We start from the raw sequence: 20858 nt of genomic DNA, 5'->3' as shown, positions 1-20858 counted from the left end.
GAAAGAAAATAGCAAAATGAACTCACCCATTCATTTTTACTCAGATTTTAGTCAGTGATAATAAATTATAGCTCTATATCATTATTTTGTTATGTAAGCTAGTGAAAGAGGAAAACCCAAAAGAAGTACTTGCTTTCCTTAAGAGATGTCATTATTACCGATAAAAAGCTGAACATGATTAGGCCGACCAGAGCCCTCTAAGGCAGCCATGACTCAGGGCTCCTTTTGAGTCATTTCTGGTCTAATAGGGATTCTGCTCCACCATTCCCCAGTAAGCCCTCAGTGTCCTGCTCAGATGCTGCTGTAAGAGCCTTTCTGCAGGCTTCAAAATTAATGATACGTCTCTTTTAAAGATGGACATTTCCTGTCTCTGTTTGCTATCACATCAGGAGCCCCCATTAGGCTTTAATCACCAGCCCTGTGAGCAGAAACTGCCAGCGCATTTCTGTTCGGTTTGGACAAAGTGAGGCCAATTTTGGAAGGGCATTTCTTCCCCACCACCATAGATAAAAGGTTCAAAGGGCCAATTTGGCAAATCATAAACCACTGAGAGACCAGAAGCTGAAATTAAGCAGTTAATGTTGTTTTCCAACCGTATAAAAGGGGAAATAAATTAACAGATGATAAAATGGTGAGAGATCTTGGCACAGATTTAAAAGCCTGTGATGATCTCCCACTGTGTAACTGTCAACACTATTTACCTGGGGATAAAAAAGCCCAACAATAATGCTTGATGTCATTGTCAGTTCTTGCTCTTTAGAGGCTTTATTGGTCCATATTATGTGCGTTAACGGGCTATAAAGGCATCAAAAACCTGACCTTTCAGCTTCATGTGGCCCCGCAGGTCATGGTACCAGGTGGGGTTTTTATCTACTGGAGAACTGAAATGTGACAAATGGAGTGAAACCAGTTATGAAGACGAGCAGCCGAGCGTGACATTTATGCAGACTGTGTTTTATGGAAGCAGCGGTCTGATCAGAGCGCATGAGACAGACAGCTGATTAGATGGGAGAAGTAGTGGAATAAAACACATCACTAAATTCTAATTTTAGAGAAATGTTATTAAGGTTTTTAAATCAGATGACTGGATATTATTTAAGGTGTCAGACTGTTTGTGTTCTGCTGTTGGATCTCGAAATCTCCTGTCACAGATGATGACACAGTGCCCCCTAGTGTACAAATAAAACAAAACGGCAATTTTTCTCAAATTAAAAAAAATCTTTGATCTTTGACAAAGTTGTGACACTGAAAATCTTTGTGATATTACCTCTAATAATTATGTTGAACAATTTTAAACAAAATAATTCAAATAAATGCAATATTTGTCCTGACCAAGCCATTCATTATGAAAACGACTTTCCTTGTACTTTGTCTGACTTCATGGAAAAGAGTTTTTGTGTAGGGTGAATGTATGCAAAGCCATCAGTACATAAAGAGTTACACCCATGACATGCGTCACTTCACTTAACATTTATTACCACTGACAGCGGAGGGTAAACTAACTAAACTTTGTATTTGTAATTTAATGCAGAGATAAACTGTAAATGAGCTGCCATGGAGCACCAAACAATCATCTAAGAAGTAAATACATTTTAATTCTGTTAAGCCCTACTTTACTAAAATATGTACTATTCTTATTTTTATGTCTTTCCAAGGACTGAGAACGCAAGCTGACCATGAAAGATACAGCTAAGTCTAAAATAAACACAGCTTGGTAAGGTTTCACTTTGCCGGATTAAAATCTTTGTGTTTCGACTGAGAGACAACCTGAAGAAACACACGGATATAGGAAAACTCTGCTAACTTCACACAGATGTGAAGCTGAGATCTTGTAGTTATTAGAGTATAGAGTAAATCAAATACTTGATACTCCTGCTTTTAGATAGTGCAAAACAAGTGTTTACATCTTGAATTGCCCTTTGATATATGAAGGACACATGGTTCTTCTTGACAGATGAGAAAACACACGAGTATTTCTTTCGGAAAATATTTCAATCCATTCCATTTTAATCAAAAAAAGCATTTTTAAACAATCACAGTGGACACAAAGTGCTGTTGACACAGACAGAAGAGAGTCCTTTGAGTACAGCTGCATACAATTTAAAAACTAAAAACTCTCAATGGGGCCAAAAGCCATGGAAAAGGGATGTTTTAAGACAAACTTTGAAAAGTGAACAGTGAAGCAGCCTTTCTGGCATGAAATGGAAAGTTGTTCCATAACAGAGCAAAGACAGAGAAAGTCCTGTTGGTTTTCCAGGAGCAGCTGGAAGATTTGAAGACAAACATAAGAATCAGCTGTCATACATATGACCAACTTTAGGGTACATTCACACCAGCCAGCAATGTTTAGTCCGTTATAATCAAACTCTAGTCTGTTTGCCTAGAAAGTTCGATCCGTTTGGGAAGGTGTAAATATGTAATCAAACTCTGATGTAGACCAAACAAATAAAACTCTGGTCTGCCTAAAAACCAAGGTCTTGGATCGGTTGAAGTGAACTCTGCGGCAGTTTGAATGCAAGCAGACCGGAGACCGCTCCAAAAGCAGGAAGCAGACTATAGTGCAAGGCATTCTGGGTAAATACAACTAAAACAAATGTGAGTCTAGCGCTAGCAAGAGAAAACTTGTCACCTTTCATCTAAGGCAAAAGAGAATTCCTATGACTGCAAAAAATCTGATGCCATTTCATTTTTGTGATAAAGGAAGTTGCGCTTCTCCGAAGGTTTTAATGTTGCTCCCTTCTGTGGTTTTTGATGCAGCGCCCCCACAGGTGAGGAGGTGCAAATAGATTTTTCACAGGGTTTGGATCATTAGACACATTCCAGTGTGAAAATGTAACGAATGTTGCAATTCTGGTCCCTAATCGAACCAAGTCTACTAAGCTGGCATGTGTGAAATTAAAGAGACAACTTGAAGCCATAACCTCTCAGTCTTTGAGTCTTTTTTTTATAATCTAAAGGCAGTGGTGGGAAGTAACGAAGTACAAGTACTTTGTTACTGTACTTAAGTACAATTTTCGTGTATCTGTACTTTACTTAAGTAGATTTAATAATGGATACTTTCTACTTTTATTCCACTACATTTTACAATAAGTATCTGTACTTTCTACTTCACTACATTTCTACAAAAGTGTCGCGTTACTCGTTACATCCAAGTCTCGTTGCTCTTTTTTTCCGTTAAAATGTGAAGTTCAGGGATTTAAGGTGGCGCCGTAAAATCCAAGCAATAATGTGACTTAGTGTCTGTTGTCACCCATCGGCTCCACCTTTACTCGCACGCGGAGCTCCAAGACATGCGCAGTGGTTTCCTCTGAGCGTCAGTAATATAATAGCGCTGCATAAATCATAAGATATGGCGACATGTAAAATCAGCAGCGCTTCGCTTTCACAGATGGCGGGGACTTCGTCCAATTTTTAACGTCACTTGGAAGGAAAGCTTAAAGAAAGGTAAGCTCCGTGGACGTGATGCTAGCAAAGCTAGCTGTATTGACTGAAACACATGTTGCATCTGCGCAGTGGTGGGAAGTAACGAAGTTCGTTACTGTACTTAAGTACAATTTTCGTGTATCTGTACTTAAGTAGATTTAATAATGGATACTTTCTACTTTTACTCCACTATATTTTACAGTAAGTATCTGTACTTTCTACTTCACTACATTTCTACAAAGTGTCGCGTTACTCGTTACATCCAAGTCGAGTTGCTCTTTTTTTCCGTTAAAATGTGAAGTTCAGGGATTTAAGGTGGCGCCGTAAAATCCAAGCAATAACGTGACTTAGTGTCTGTTGTCACCCATCGGCTCCACCTTTACTCGCACGCGGAGCTCCAAGACATGCGCAGTGGTTTCCTCTGAGCGTCAGTAATATAATAGCGCTGCATAAATCATAAGATATGGCGACATGTAAAATCAGCAGCGCTTCGCTTTCACAGACGGTGGGGACTTCGTCCAATTTTTAACGTCACTTGGAAGGAAAGCTTAAAGAAAGGTAAGCTCCGTGGACGTGATGCTAGCAAAGCTAGCTGTATTGACTGAAACACATGTTGCATCTGCGATGAAAAAAAGTTGTCACTCATGCGCTGAATTACTGTGTGGAGGTGTTGACTGAGGTGTTGCATATATGGGACAACGCTGTGACCAAAGTGCAGTAAAGCAATATGACATTCATGGACGATCCGATTCTTCTGGACGGATCTTGACCAAGTCCTATAGTTCTGAAGCCTCACTGAGAGCCGTTCTTTGTTCTTGTAATGCTCTGCGTACACTGCAGTAGCTATTTTATTTCATTAAAATATCTTTATATTTCATTGGCGAATAAATAAAACAAGAACGTAGGAACGCAGAGCATGCTCATTGCTCTTTGTTTTCGTCACCTGTCATGGTGGCAGACATTGCAGCAGAAGGGAGGATGAGAACAGTCACGGTGCTCCTCCTGCTTGGTTACTTCTTGCTTATTGGGCCTTGGACAGTGTTCATAGTTGAGTGCTGTTAATTGCTATGTTTAATGGTGCAATTTCTGACATTGGCAATATGGGCAACCGCCCAGGGTGTTATTTTTTTAGGGATGGCAGGAGACCTCTGTGTATTGTGGCACAGAGATGAAAGCAAAACAGAATGAAGAAGAGTTTGAATTGTCACTGGTTAAATTTATTTCAGCTCTAAGTATTTAATATCTAGGTGTTTTTATGGGAAAGTGAATCTTTCAGATCAATTTGAGAAGCAATTTTGATAGGTACACTTAATGTTATTGTCATGTAGCACGGGGTGCTGGTTTTGATTTGGTCTTGGGTTCAGTGGTCTAGACTACAACTCTGCTACGTGGCTCCTTGGTGCCATGTCCTCCTCTGCCAGTTGGATTTCTTTCAAAATAAATGTGTGGCAAAAAAAGTGAAGTTCATGTTATGTTAGGACAGGAGACAAGATGTTTCCATCCCTGAAATTATGATGCATAGAATCACATATCTAAGTCTAAACTATGTTACAGAGTAAACACAATAAAAACATGCTTTATCTGTGGCATTGATCATTAAAATGGCACATTACTGATGTATTAAAATTAAATACGATTGGTTCACTTAATGATATTAGCGATTAGGCAATGCATTCAGCAAGTACTTTTACTTTTAATACTTAAGTATTTTTAAAAGCCAGTATTTTTTTACTTTTACTTAAGTAAAATGTTAATGTGGTACTTTGACTTTTACTTAAGTACATTTTTGTCTGTGTATTTGTACTTTTACTTAAGTAAATTTTTTGAGTACTTTCTCCACCACTGTCTAAAGGACACTTTGATGGTGGTTTTACATTCAGAAGATTTCATTCACTTGCTAGTAACTTCTTCAAATATTTGAATTTAACCCTCGTACGATCTTAACATTCAGTTTACTCTCCTTGTCCTACGGGTCAAAAATGACCCACCCTTACAAAAACCCCCAAATTAAGCAGCTTACTTGAATTTGAAATCCAAAATCTATTTTGCATGATGAAACAATCTGTTATTTATCAACTCAATTTAATTCATTTTTATCATGTTGTTTTTTTTGTTACACAATACAAAAAGATGATCAACAATATTACACTTTTTTCTTTTTACGACAAACCAAGTCAAACAAAGTTTTCTTTTACACAGTAAAGGTTTATTATTGTAATTATATAAATGTGAAGTAATTACTTCTGAATTAATAACTAAAGGGAAATAAGTAAACAATTGGTAAATATTTTGTCGACAGTTCATTCTTTATACTGTTTAGGACGTCAATTATGAAAATATTTCTCTCATAAGAACATCTTCAACATAAGATGTTGACCATTAAATGTTAAAAATCTCATGTTTAACATCCCGCAAAATTATATAAGACATTCAACATCTTGTGCAGGACAGTATGTGTGAACGTACAACCTACAACGTACAACGCAACTACACATTATTCAGGTGGATGCGAAAACATAAATCGTTTTTTTGTTGCTTTTGGGAGCTTGTGTGATGTGAGGATAGCTGCAGATTGATAGTGCAGGTCAAATACAAGTTCAGTTCATACATCGATCTAGTTTATTTGATGTGTGTGTTTGTAAAATAATAATAATAATTGTAAAAGAAGAAGAAATATTGATAATAAAACACTTCCCGACTCCACTAAGGGACAGGGGTGTAAAGAAAATGGATGGACAAATGGATAAAACACTTTTTATAAACATTTGTAAACCTGCTGTGATGCTGCTTGTTATTTAGGATTGCAGCTTCGCTTCAGCCAGTTTTATTTTATGCAGCTGCGTTTTATTTTTTAATTAAAAATATCCGCTGTATGTAGGGCTGTTTTTGACTGGGAAACGATGTGTGGCAGAGTGGTGCTCGAATGTCCTGAAGCAGCAAACGCACCATCTGTACAGCTGCAGGTGCAGCCTGGAGTATTCTGATTGGAGCCACTTGTAGGAGAAAATGACCCGAAGAAGCTTTTTAAGATAAAAAAAAAACTCCCCCCTAATTTTAAGATAAAACAATATAAGGCCATTTTGGGAAATTAAGCACCTTTTTTAATTTGAAGCTGAGGTGAAAACCTGCTGAGGGGGAGAAGAGGGGTCTGCCATGAAGAGAAAAACACGGTGGAAAATAGTCAGGTAAGCTAACTATGCTATTATGCTACCTTCCTGTCGGAACCAGTCTGTTAGTTTCTTTACCAACAACCCAAGTGTTTTTTTATTTATTCATTTTATTTTATTCTTTATTATTATTATTTTATTGTATTTTTTTAACAAACAACTGCCAAAGTATTTTGAAAGTGAACTCAGCGAAGTGCTAACTCTTTTCCGCAGGCCATCGGTGTCACCGTTCCTTCTAGAGTTCACCATCCCCCCATATCGCTCCAAAACAAACCAAAGTGGGCTAGTTCGTTAGTGCTCCGTTTGTGCAGGTTTGTGCCGTTAAAATGTTCGTTTGTGCAGCTTTTGTCTTTGAGATATTAAAAGTTATAATTTTGGCCAATGACGTCACCGTCACCCTATCATGTTCCAAATCAAACCTAAGTGTGGGCTACTTCTTTTAATTCTTCAGATTCTCAGCTGTTGTACAATGTGTACATTTTGTTTTGAACTTCAATAAAGACTTAGAACAAGAAAAAAATGTGTCTCATTTCAAGAAATGTTTTAAGATAGCAATGTTTTTTCACAAATTTGTAAGGTATTTTTTAACATGTCTTTTTTAAGAGAGTTGGTCCTCGCACCCTGCTGTGCCAGGCCATTATCCTCAAGAGCCGCTGACTCCCAAGTGCGGATTACAGCCTTGGTAATTAATATATTACCAGTTGAACTGTCTGAAACTACCATCAGCTAAGCCAAGTTGCATTTAGCTGTAAAGTTTGTTTTTATTCAAACTTCAGCAGTTTTCTAGTTCTGTTGAGGTAGTGACATCAATTTGTGACATCACACAAATTGATGTCACAGAGAGTGATGCATTGATGTCACAAGGCTGCAGTCTTGAATTCTACGGTCATTACCACTGCAGAAGTCGAAGAGTAAGCATAAGTATTGTCTCTTAAGTGATTGTATTTTTGGATTTATCTACAGAGTCAGCTCAGTATGTGGTTTTTTGACATATTGAAAAAAGTCAGCATGTTGTTCGTCAACAGACAGACTCTGACGGAAGAAAATGAGGAGAACATGAACAGGATTAAAATTAGGAATATAAAGCTGGAGAAGGAGAAAAGCGCCGTCTTGCTGAAGATAAACACTGCCCTGGAGCTGGAAAACATTGCCCTGAAGCAGGATAACACTGACCTAGAGAAGGATAACACCGCTCTGGAGCAGAAAAGTGCCATCTTGGTGAAGATAATTACTGAACTGGAGCAAGAAAACACTGCCCTAGAGAAGGAGAAGACCGCTCTGGAGCAGAAAAGCACTGTGTTGGAGCAGATAAACACTGCCCTGGAGCAAGAAAACACTGCCCTGGAGCAAGATAACACTGCCCTAGAGAAGGAGAAGACCGCTCTGGAGCAGAAAAGTGCCATCTTGGAGAAGATAAGCACTGCCCTGGAGCAAGAAAACACTGCCCTAGAGAAGGAGAAGACCGCTCTGGAGCAGAAAAGCACCGTGTTGGAGCAGATAAACACTGCCTTGGAGCAGGAAAACACTGCCCTAGAGAAAGAGAAGACCGCTCTGGAGAAGAAAAGCACCGTGTTGGAGCAGATAAACACTGCCCTGGAGCAAGAAAACACTGCCCTAGAGAAGGAGAAGACCGCTCTGGAGCAGAAAAGCACCGTGTTGGAGCAGATAAACACTGCCTTGGAGCAGGAAAACACCGCCCTAGAGAAAGAGAAGACCGCTCTGGAAAAGAAAAGCACCGTGTTGGGGCAGATAAACACTGCCCTGGAGCAAGAAAACACTGCCCTAGAAAAGGAGAGGACCGCTCTGGAGAAGAAAAGCATCGTGTTGGCGCAGATATACACTGCCCTGGGGCAGGAAAACACTGCCCTAGAAAAGGAGAGGACCGCTTTGGAGCAGAAAAGCACCATGTTGGAGCAGATAAACACTGCCCTGGAGCAGGAAAACGCTGCCCTAGAGAAGGAAAAGACCACTCTGGAGCAGAAAAGCACCGTGTTGGAGGAGATAAACACTGCCCTGGAGCAGGAAAACACTGCCCTAGAGAAGGAAAAGACCACTCTGCAGCAGAAAAGCACCATGTTGGAGCAGATAAACACTGCCCTGGAGCAGGAAAACACTGCCCTAGAGAAGGAGAAGACCGCTCTGGAGAAGAAAAGCACCGTGTTGGAGCAGATAAACACTGCCCTGGAGCAGGACAAAACTGCCATGGAGAAGGAAAAGACCACTCTGGAGCAGAAAAGCGCAGTCTTGGAGCAGATAAACACTGCCCTGGAGCAGGAAAATACTGCCCTAGAGAAGGAAAAGGCTGATCTGGAGCAGAAAAGCACCATGTTGGAGCAAATAAACACTTACTTGGAGGAAATAAACACCGCCTTCGAGCAGGAATACACCACCTTGCAGAAGAAGGGCACCATCTTTGAGAATATATACAAAAACCTGCAGCTTCAAGTGGAACAGTTGGAGAAAAGGCTGAGGGACACAGAGAAGCAGCAGAAATAGCTGCCAGTAGTAAGTCTTGTCTAGCCATCATGAAGACAGCCTGTCTGTTTCAGACCAGCCACAGAAACAGCAACCTGTATTCAGATGTGTGGTCGGAGACTTCTCCACTACACTTTTGAAAATGCAATATGCACTACACTTCTCCAGGGCTCTGGAGGTCAGGCAGGAGACCGACAGGACTTGTCCTGTCAGTCTCCTGCCTGACCTCCTGAGCCTCGTAGTAAGTCTTGTCGGTCTCTGGTCTGACCCGCAGGGCTTGGTAGCGAGTCCTGTCTGTCTCCTGCCCAACCTCCAACGCTTTGTACCTAGTCCCATTGGTCTCTCGGCTAACCTCCAGGGCTTCGTAGTAACTGCATGGAGTTTGCATGTTCTCCCCATGCATGCATGGGTTCTCTCCGGGTACTCCGGCTTTCTCCCAAAGTCCAAAAGCATGACTGTTAGGCACCTGACAATCCTACCCATGGGATCACTAATCACATCACTAATCATGTGTTTTGCGGCTGTTTCAGACCAGCCACAGAAGCAGCAGCCTGTATGTAGTCAGACGTGTGGTTGGAGACTTCTCCACTACACTTTTGAAAATGCAATATGCAATACACTTCTCCAGGGTTTCATAGCGAGTCCTGTCGGTCTCCTGCCCGACCTCCAACGCTTCATAGCTAGTCCTGTTGGTCTCTTGGCTAACCTCCTGGGCTTCGTAGTAAGTCTCGTCGGTCTCCGGTCTGACCTGCAGGGCTTGGTAGCGAGTCCTGTCGGTCTCCTGCCTGACCTCCAGAGCCTCGTAGTAAGTCTCGTCGGTCTCTGGTCTGACCTGCAGGACTTGGTAGCGAGTCCTGTCGGTCTCCTGCCCGACCTCAAAGGCTTCATAGTAACTGCATGGAGTTTGCATGTTCTCCCCATGCATGCGTGGGTTCTCTCCGGGTACTCCGGCTTCCTCCCAAAGTCCAAAAGCATGACTGCTAGGCACTTGATGATCCTACCCATGGGATCACTAATCACATAACTAATCACCTGTTTTGCGGATGTACAGGTAAACAACCTGTACATGCGACTTTCTTTTTTTTGTTTGTCCGCAAGAGGAGTCTTTAATTCTTCGAAAACAATCCCATATGCAAGTTTTGCACTAAATGTTCTGGTTTTATAGCTATTTAAAAACAGTTGACGAGATTTAAAGGTCTATAGGACATGTCGTAATTTTATAAAGCACACTTTGTAAACAACATATTTAGTTGCTGACCGGACATGATTGGTACCATGTGACGGGAGAGACTGACCTTTCAAGACATCTTTGTAAATTCACTCCCGGGTCAGAATTTTAACTGCGTAATTTGACACCCTGCAATGCGCTGTGCACATGCCCTACTGGCAGGAGGGCCTGTTTCCTGTTTATGGCTTGCTACTGCTGGAGTTTCGTCCGTCTTCCTTCAAGTCAGTTCATTGGTGATTCATTTTTGGGAAAATTTATTTGTGATGGCACAGCAGAAGAAACAATGATTTAGATTAGTGGTTCTCAACGTGGGTGTTACCGCCCCCCGAGGGGGCGTTCAGAGGACGGCAGGGGGCACTGGCGGACATTTTTACAAAAGGGGGGCACTGGAATGCTTTTGGGGGGCATTTAGTCGAAGGTAAACTTTACACACCTTACATGCACAACAATGCCAGTTTAGACTTTGAGCAACTTGGTAAAACTGTATTGTGTAACATTAAACCATGTTTGGCTGCAACTGTATCGATGGCAGCCTGGGCCAGATTTTAGTAGGGGCTTACCGGGGCTGCAGCCCTGGGCCCCGGCATTTCGGGGGCCCCAAGGATGTTTTGTGTTTTTGTGAATGGATAGTGTCAGAATTTAATCAATGACTATGATGATTTTGACAGCACCAATGAAAAATGTTCCAATTTGTTCTGGCAAACGTCCATCTTGAATGCTTGCTTGTTATTGGTCCACTTTTGATGCATCTTACGCATTGGGTAAGAGGAGCGTCAAGGGAATATTATTTTACAATGGCGGACAACAGAAAATATGACAGCGGTTAAAATTATGTTAAAAGAACTGTAAAATAATTTGAAAACAAACTTGGTCTTTTTTAAAGTTTATCTGCTAAATTAAAGTAAAAATTTAAATGACTGTAGATACAAAACAAAGATTGTGCATGTCTGCATTATAAGACAGGCTCAAAGTTTCAAACTTTTCAGGGTTGAGTATTGTTTTCTTATTTGGGTTACATGGTTTGCGTTTGAGTAAATGTAGGTCGTGATTGTGGTTCGAGTTCCTACAAATAAGTTGAATGCAAAAGTGTCATTAATAAATGGAAATCTGTATTTTGTTCTTCATATTTTTCAAGATGTTCTCTGTAAAAACCTTGATCTAGAAGATGCTTTTATTGAGAACCGGGTGCTGTAAAAAATCCTTCAGAGGGCAGCACTTTGGACTTACCTGGGTCAGGATATTTTCTGAAAACCACAGTATGCCTGATCTCTTTTTTCCAGAAGATATTGTTTATATCCATGTTCTGTCTGACTGGCAGAGAAGCACTTTTTTGGCATTTATTTCCTCCACTATTTACCAAGAACTTTAAAACCAAAGAAAAAGTTTGAGTTTTGATATATTCCACTTGTACTTATATGGACTTGTAAATGCTGGGGACATTTGTATAAATATTGTTTTACTCGCTTTGCTTTGTAAAAGTATATTTGAGCATTGCACTTTCTTGCACTCAATCTGTTTTATAGTTTGTGTTGAAGTCCAGGCAACAATAACTATTCAGTGATTTTATTTTGTGATGCAAGCATCATATTCTAGTTTCAACCCCAACATGTGGTTTAGTCTTTCTAGAAAAGAGTTCAGAGTTGTTTGTAGTTTGTGACAACTGGCTTATTAAAGTTGTAAGTTGTCAAAACTTACTGTTCGGTCATTTTCTGCTCATCCTCTAAAACAAAACAAACACATACAAAATATATATATATATATATATATATATATATATATATATATATATATATATATATATTGACTCTAGCCCAGGGGCCCCTATCCTAAATCCGGCCCTGATGGCAGCTCTTCTTCTATTCAGTGTTTGTTAGCTTTTGTTAGCTTTTTGGCGCAGCTCCGTTCTCCTGCTACTGGTAGCTAAAATCACGATACCCTCACTGTGTATTCCTTTACAAAATGAACCCATTCAAATAGAGAAATAAGGAAATCCCTCCATGGGTGATACCACGATAGAGAGCGTTCATTGTATAGCGTTAACACCGGTGCTGTAAGTGGTCCGGTATGAAACGGGGGTGATAGAACAATGGTACCACAGCACTTTTAAATGTCAATAATCAGAATACAGAAATTGTTTCCGTTGTTTTAAAAACGTTTCTGTCAGTCTGCCTTTTCCCCATCGATATGCTTCCCGACCGCCCTGCACCATACGCGGTAAAAAAAACAACAACAACAAAACAAACAAAAAACGACGCGCACATTGCGCAAAACTCTGAAACAGGAGAAGCGGGACATAAAACGGAGAGACGAACTAGATGCAAATTATGGCATAAAAACAGAGAATCCAACGCTGAACAGTGAAAAAATCAACACATGTGAAACACATGACGATTAGGCGGCGCAACAGGTGATGAGTGGAAATTAGCTGTGTGAAGCTGACACCCCACCCACGTCAAAAAATCCAGCAAATAGTCTGAATGGTTAGTGCTCCGTTTGTGCAGGTTTGTGCCGTTAAAATTTTCGTTTGTGCAGTTTTGGTTTCTGAGATATTAAACATTATTTTTTAGGTCATCTAGAGCAGTGTTTTTCAACCATTTTTGAGTCAAGGTACACTGTTTTAATTTTAAAAATCCCGAGGCACACCACCAACCAAAAATGTAAACAAAGATATTCTGTAGCCGCCTATATATAGTCATTCTTATCAAAGTCTCTTGAATAGGAATCAAATAAACACAAAAATGTATTTTTATCACATTTTACATGTCTTATTTCAAATTGCACTTAACATGTCCACTTCAAAAATACACCTGAACAGCCACAACACTGTGGTGTTAAATTTAAAGAAGTTGTAGAAAACGTCAAAGTGTTTTACAAACTAATCCACAAGCATTCTTTTAGCCAGAATACAGAAAATAATTCTTATTCTGAAAGAAGCAATAATATTTGGGAAACATTTCACTTCATATTCACTGTTAGAATATGAAGAGTTGCATGTACAAAATGTCAATATCTGTATATTTTACCCACCTAGTGTGAAACCTGTGCCTGTTTGGATGAAAACAGTTGATTTACTGGCAGAAATTGAAGAAAGACAAAGCTCTTCCTCAACATCTCTGTCTCTCTCTGTTTTTAGTTTTTATAGTAGCCAGGCTTGAGAAGCTCACTTCACACAGATATGTTGTGGGAAATGGACTCATGTTCTTTCCAACTACTGCTGAGCTTCACTGTCTTTTCCATCACTGTCATCAGTCTTTCTAGATTCAGTGCTCTCACCGCTACCTGTAACATTCATACATCACTAATTCTCGTTTTAATGTAAAATGCTCTGTACCTGCTGCCATCTAGTGGTAAGAACATTACATGATTACGCCACTGCTACTACTACAGCAGATACTCAAAGATGGCATTATATGCAGACAATTCATTTTCAAAAAATCTTTTAAAACCAATTACCGTATTTTTCGGACTATAGAGCGCACCATACTAGCACCCTCAATAAAATAAAATAAAATAAAAACTGGAAGCTGCTCTCGGTTTTCCATTAGGACCCAGCAGAGGGCCTCGTCCTAATAAATCTGCTGGACGCAGCACTCCGTCTCAAAAGTCAAACCATGGTTTCGTTCACACCGAGTTTAAGTGCAGCGGCTCTATTTCCCTCCTGTAGTGCCAGATCGACAGCCCTCAACTTAAAAGCTGCATGATATGAGTTTGAAAACATTTCTCCGTCGTGCCTGCTGCTAGCATGTGCTTGTTCTAAATGAAAATTAGCACGTTCTTCTTTGATTTACAATTTTGACTTCTAATGATTCACTTCCTGCTAGAGAGCCCCCTGGTGGTTGAAGAAAAATCCACAGAAAAGCCACAGCGGGCTACAATCCGCATGGTTCAAAGCTTAGGAAAAAAAAGTAGCAGCTTATAGTCCGGAAAATACGGTACAGTAGTGAAATTGAATAATTTCCACGGCACACCTGACGATCACTCACGGCACACTAGTGTGCCGCGGAACAGTGGTTGAAAAACACTGCCTTATACGACGGTAACGGTGCTCGGATCTGGAGAACCCGAACAACAATGCAAGTTTGTTTTTTTGTTTTCACGACATGAACTATTAGAACCAAAACCAGAACCTGCTACGAGCTAAATAACAGAGCAGAAAATGTCAAAAGAGCTAGCAAAGAAACCACAGGCATATATGGAGTGGCCCTCTCCACTCGGTGCTCTTAGAATGAAGTATAAGCACATTTTATTAATCATAAATCGCTAAATACTTGACAGATTTTCACGCCTTTTTGCTGGAAACCTCATTCAAGCAGCTATCATAGCCATTTATTTTTTTTAATACAAAAAAACACACAGACTCCAAACAACTTTGAAAAAGTATTCGTCACTCTGTTCAATACTCCAATCCCTCACTTCTGACGTCCATCATGGCGCCTCAAATGATTAAGGGTGCGTTCACACTGCAGCCTGAAGTGACCCAATTCCGATTTTTTGGACGTAATGCGACCTCTATCCGATTTTTTCATGGCAGTGTGAACAACACAGGTCGGATTCTTTTACGAATGTGACCCTTAACCGATACGTATCCGATTCAAATGCGATCTAACGTTCAGGTTGCATTCATCCGAACTGAACGTCACTGATTCTCAACAAATCTCACTATTCTGCGTCCTGATATGCGCAAGAGGGAAGAAAAACAACAACCATGACTGACTATATGAGGAGGAAGTTGTTAATATGCTGCTCCGGCCGGACAACAACTTCAAATATGTAAGCTAAGCTCCACCGATAGCCTCCATGTTTACTACCGCAAACTCTGAACACTTCTTTTTATGGCGGTTGGCAGAACACTTAGAATGCTGACGCTATTGCGGCCTCTAGTGCGCATGCGGGACACTTTCAGGTCGTTTGCCCGTCAGTGTGAACGGCCCTGGCAAAAAAATCGGAAAGGATGGAGATGCTTTGCAATAAAGTATTTCCAGGTAACAATTCAGACAAAAGTACCTCTAAGAAAGAGAGCACTGAGTCTGAATACGATGCGTTTGACGCCTTTCTTTTTGAACCCTCCCCAGCTGGGGAGGTTCTTCAGGATCGATCCTCAACAGAGAAGCAAGCTTCCCCGGCTGGGGAAGCTTGCTTCTCTGAGTATGATTCATTTGACGCCTTTCTTTTCGAACCCTCCCAGGCTGGGGAGGTTCTTCAGGATCGATCCTCAACAGAGAAGCAAGCTTCCCCGGCTGGGGAAGCCGGGGAAGCTTGAAGTATGCAAATGAAGTATGATTCATTTGACGCCTCTCTTTTCGAAACCTCCCCGGCTGGAGGTTCTTCAGGATCGATCCTCAACAGAGAAGCAAATGAAGTAAGCAAATGAAGTATGATTCATTTGACGCCTCTCTTTTCGAAACCTCCCCGGCTGAGGAGGTTCTTCAGGATCGATCCTCAACAGAGAAGCAAGCTTCCCCGGCTGGGGAAGCTTGCTTCTCTGAGTATGATTCATTTGACGCCTCTCTTTTCGAACCCTCCCCGGCTGAGGAGGTTCTTCAGGATCGATCCTCAACAGAGAAGCAAGCTTCCCCGGCTGGGGAAGCTTGCTTCTCTGAGTATGATTCATTTGACGCCTTTCTTTTCGAACCCTCCCAGGCTGGGGAGGTTCTTCAGGATCGATCCTCAACAGAGAAGCAAGCTTCTCCGGCTGGAGAAGTTTGCTTCTCAGAAATTGTCATGTGTTGTCTGAAAAAGATATGGGAACTTTTGTTATTGTTGTTGTTTGGTTTGTGTTTCTTGTGCTGTTTATTTTTATCGCTAGCTTCTCTTTACTTTGGTTATTATTTGTGTTTTTTAGTTTTTCTATATCTTGTCTGTGCACTTCCGTTTGAAACGATTTGGAGAGAAAACTATGTCCAAGGGAACGAGTGCCCCATTCGTCCAAAGGAGCAAACTTCTCTGGCTGGGGAAGTTTGCTCCAAAGAAGATCTCGTGAAGACGACAAAAATTGGGTATTTTCTAAAAATTATATGGGAACATCTTGTGTTATTGTCTTTCTTTGGTTTGTGTTGCTTGTGTTTTTCATTTTTATTGCGAGTTTTTCTTTACTGTAGTGCTTATTTGAGATTGTTATTTTTTCTATATATTGTGTGCGTACATGTATATACATTTCTGAACATATATAGATTAATATAGTATATATATACACACAGACACATATACACACACACACACACACTGCTACATATATATATTTGTAGCAGAGTTTATTTTATTTTATTTATAAAAAATTTTTTATGAACCTTCTCAAAACTCCTTTTTTTTTATTCACATGTCTGTAATCACCTTTGCACTCAGCAGGGCTATTTCTGTTTTATATTATGGAGAAGCTTTCATTTTCTTCTGTTTTTGCGTTATATCCTGTGTGTTCCCGCTGCCCTCCTCAGTACACGCCAAGCTGTGCTGGGGAGAGGTAAGTGTACAGAGCTGTATTAAAATATTGAAAATGTTCTAAAAAGTATGTTGTAAACTCACATGTTGTTATATATATTGTTGTTTAACTGTTTATGTTTAGCGCAGCACTGTACTCGGCATTTATTTCCCAAGTTAGTAACACCCATCAAGTTTTCTGTAGCAACGTGATTATTTTTTGTTCTTTTGGTTGGTTAAGGTGTTTGTGAGGAAGCCAGAACCCAAGAACTGCTGTGCTGAGAGTATTTTTGTTCTAAACAGGAATTTATATATTCCCTTCTCACCCTCCGTGGGTGGTCTGTTTCATCCTCTGAGCTCGGGTCCTCTACCAGAGGCCTGGGAGCTTGAGGGTTCTGCGCAGTATCTTGGCTGTGCCTAGAACTGCACATTTCTGGACTGAGATGTCTGATGTTGTTCCTGGGATCTGTTGTAGCCACTGCTCCAGTTTGGGGGTGACTGCCCCGAGGGCCCCGATGACCACAGGCACCACTGTGGTCTTCACCTTCCAGCCCTTTTCCAGTTCCTCTCTGAGGCCCTGGTATTTCTCCAGTTTTTCGTGCTCCTTTTTCCTGATGTTGTAATCACTTGGTATTGCTACATCCACTACAACGGCTTTCCTCTGTTGTTTATCCACCACCACAATGTCCGGTTGGTTCGCCATTACCATTTTGTCTGTCTGGATCTGGAAGTCCCACAGGATCTTAGCTCGGTCATTCTCCACCACCTTCGGGGGTGTTCCAAGCCAATTTTACTTATACGAGTAAGATATATTATCTTATTTTAAGAAAAATTATCTCAAGTAAAGAAAATGTTACTTGACACTGAATTTCTTGAAATAGCGTAAAATTTTCTTATTTTAAGAAAAATCTTCTATGTATTAAGAAAATAAATCTCATATATTCTATTTGTATTAGTAAAATTGGCTTGTTTTAAGTACAAATACACTAATTTTAAGATATTTGTAGGTTTATCTTGGTTAGATATTTTTTCTTGTTTTAGAAAATCTTGACAAGATACATTTTCTTGTTCTGTTGGCTGATAATTTTTCTTATTTTAAGAAAATTATACCCTATTTTTGTACTTTTTTTTCTTGTTTTTGAAAGGGGACTTTTTGCAGTGATATGCCTAAATCTAGTTTATTTTTATTGTTGCATAGGATTAAAATATATATTTCGTCATAGCTTTACTCAAGGTTCTTATGCCAAGACAAAAATCCACAAATTTATCTTGTGAATACTGGAAAAAGAGATGTTATTGGCTTGCTGAAATGAAGACATAAGTTCAATTACTTTTAACATCTTTATTACATTTAAGTTTCACTTAAACACAATAAAACATGACTACTGGTCAGAATTTAAAGTCTGGATGGGCATCTGATTCTGAAACAATCCTGTAAAATGACAGAACAATGACGATCTGACACATCTGCCGCACTCATAAGATGCCCTAAGTCAAGCAAACCAAATTGTCCAAAGCAAAAAAAAATCTTGGGATTAGATGTCAACAATAGGACTTCTTCCAATAAGCCATAGCCTTTTATATGTGGAAGTCTTGCCTCAGTTACGGACGCTGTTCTCAAGACATCTTGTCAGCAGCACAGAGAGGAGTGGCCACAGACACACGGATGCTGAAAGGTGTAGTAGCTATGATGTCCTCCTTTCAGAAGATCAGGGCAGGCATGGTTCCAATGGCCAGTAGAAAGTTGGTTTCACGATCACAGCAGAGCTGAAAAGTGGTCTTGTTTGAAGATGTTGGGTCATCTGCTAATTGGAGCACAGACAGAAAAACAATCACAAAACAAACCATGTTTTAGGGACTAATCAGTGTAATGATGAATCAGTATCATAAATTTCTTACCTCGAGAATGTGAAGGATGCTGTCGCTTGCAATTCCTAAAGTTTCTTGTAGATGGTGCAATACGTGATTGGAGATGTGTCTGGCATAGGCTTCACCATGGCAACAGTTTGGTTTACTTGAAAAATAAAACGAGTCTTATTTTAGTTCATGTGCTCAATTACAATATTACATGAATTCAAGATGGCAAGAAAGTCATTTTAATTAAATCAAACTAGGACTACTTAAATTCACCAATTAAAAATAGTGTTTAAAATATCCTGGTAACAGTGTGGAATATCTAACCTTGTAGACTCATTGCATTTAAGTTTTTAAATTACAGCACATCAAACACCCTCAGTTAGTGAAATACTAGGCGGAATTGCCCTTTAACCATTTCCCGAATCAGAAGCTACGAATGAGAAGCCACCTTAGCTATGTTAAAAAACGGAAGCTACCATGAACTCGTGTCGATATTATTTTTAAGCCACAGCTATTGTGGTTAATAACTGTTCAAAGCTCACATTCACAAGAGCGGCTCTTTAACCGCGGATGAAAATTGGCATATCACGACATGCTAACTAGCTTCAGTTAGCTTATCTTAGAAAGACAGACAACTTTAAACTTACCTCTCAGTACAGCAGCTGTAGGGTCTATACACGTAAAAAAAGTCCTCCATCTTCATCCATGTCCAACCGAGATTAGAGAATTTGCCAAAAGAAAATCTTATAAAAGTACAGTAGATAAAAGCTTAGTTAGGCTGTTACAACTGAATTAACCGTTAATCAGGGCAGTTAAATGATCTCTGGCGTTGCCGTTAGTGATGTGCGGATTGATACTGAAATATCGATTCTTCCGATACCAGAACTTAATTCTTTAAAATCTATTGTCAGATCCAAGGATCAATACTTTCAACACTTTAGTAATTTGAGATAATGTAGATTACAAGAGCACATTAGAAAGTAACTAAATTATTGAGATCTTGCCTAAATGAAACGTTGTTAATGGGAACTACTTTTTCTTCCGCCTGGTAAGTATGTAATGTGTAAGTAATGCCCAAGCGCAGCGTGCTGCTGACGCTCACTCACTCAGAAATGAACATGTTGACAGATTATAAAAAAAGTGACACGGAGCTATTTCAGCTGTCATTTTATAGTAGTTTTAATAATTAAACAATGATGTACACTGCTCAAACAAAAAATAAAGGGAACACTTAAACACTTAAGTGAACACTTAAGTGTTCCCTTTATTTTTTTGAGCAGTATATTTAGTAGGGTTATTACTTTACTAATTTTCTTTTTTTTAGTTTGCAACTCCATTTTCACATGTTTTGTATATTTCTGCTGAATTAAAATAGCTTATAGTAAACAAGATTGTTGTCTCAATATACTTCTGAGTTTAAAATGAGTGCATTAGAGTACATTGTGTTCTTTTTATGAAGCCAAGATATGGATTACATTTATTTTTTATTTAATTAAGAAACAAATTAACTGTCTTTGCACAAAGTATGGGATCTGTATTGCCAATACCAGCTTAAATTTTACTCGGTATTGGATCAGAAAGAAAATCTGTTGTATCGAACATTAATACTATCTCACTGACATTTTGGGCGCTTTCCCATTTGGATTGTATGATGTCATAAAAGGGGTTACAAACACGATGAATAAAATATTGTTCAAACTAATATTAGTAACTTATAAAGTAAGAATTTGAAATATAAACCAAAAGTTAAAATATTTAGCATGACATTGAGCTAATCAATATTGTTGGTTCTAATCTCATTGTGTGGAATACCAGCCATTTCAAATCACACATCAATAGAAATTTCATGACATGTCAGTAAGAGGTCCCACATCTTGCATCAAGAAGATCAGATTAACGTCCACAGCAGTCAGAAACATGCCAAGAATTATCTTGATATATAAACTGATATTGTCTCTGAAATTGTTGTGTTAAATGTCAACCGTTTAAATATTAAATTATAATTTCCAGTACACTCTGCCAACTTATACAAGAGTATAAGTTCATGTTTATTTTTTTTGTTTTTTTCATTGACAATAACAAAGGATTCCATTTGGGCATAGTCTGTTTTAATTATCTGAATACATTTCATTAAGTATGTGATTTTGCTTTCTGTGCTTGAAATAAGAAATTTTTACTTATAAAATAAGTTCTAGACTTGAAGTTTGATTGGTAAATATTGATATTCTAGATTCTAGCACATATTTACTCATAATAAGTACTATTTTCTTAATATTAAGCTTTTATATCTTACT

General features: G+C 39.4%; 1 long non-coding RNA gene across 1 annotated transcript; it reads right to left on the bottom strand.

Annotated features, from left to right (window-relative positions):
- Positions 1–18034: 18034 nt before the first annotated feature.
- On the bottom strand, positions 18035–20166 carry LOC145547706 (uncharacterized). Its single transcript, XR_014084004.1, has 3 exons — positions 19212–20166; positions 18607–18721; positions 18035–18512 (listed from the first exon to the last, which is right to left on the bottom strand). It is a non-coding gene; the product is annotated as an uncharacterized LOC145547706 (long non-coding RNA).
- Positions 20167–20858: the final 692 nt, after the last annotated feature.

Source organism: Poecilia reticulata, chromosome 16, assembly GCF_904066995.2.
Source record: "Poecilia reticulata chromosome 16, P_reticulata-male-v2, whole genome shotgun sequence".
Classification (NCBI taxonomy): domain Eukaryota; kingdom Metazoa; phylum Chordata; class Actinopteri; order Cyprinodontiformes; family Poeciliidae; genus Poecilia; species Poecilia reticulata.
Note: the sequence above shows the minus strand (reverse complement) of the source record. Positions and strands in the feature narration are given on the sequence as shown.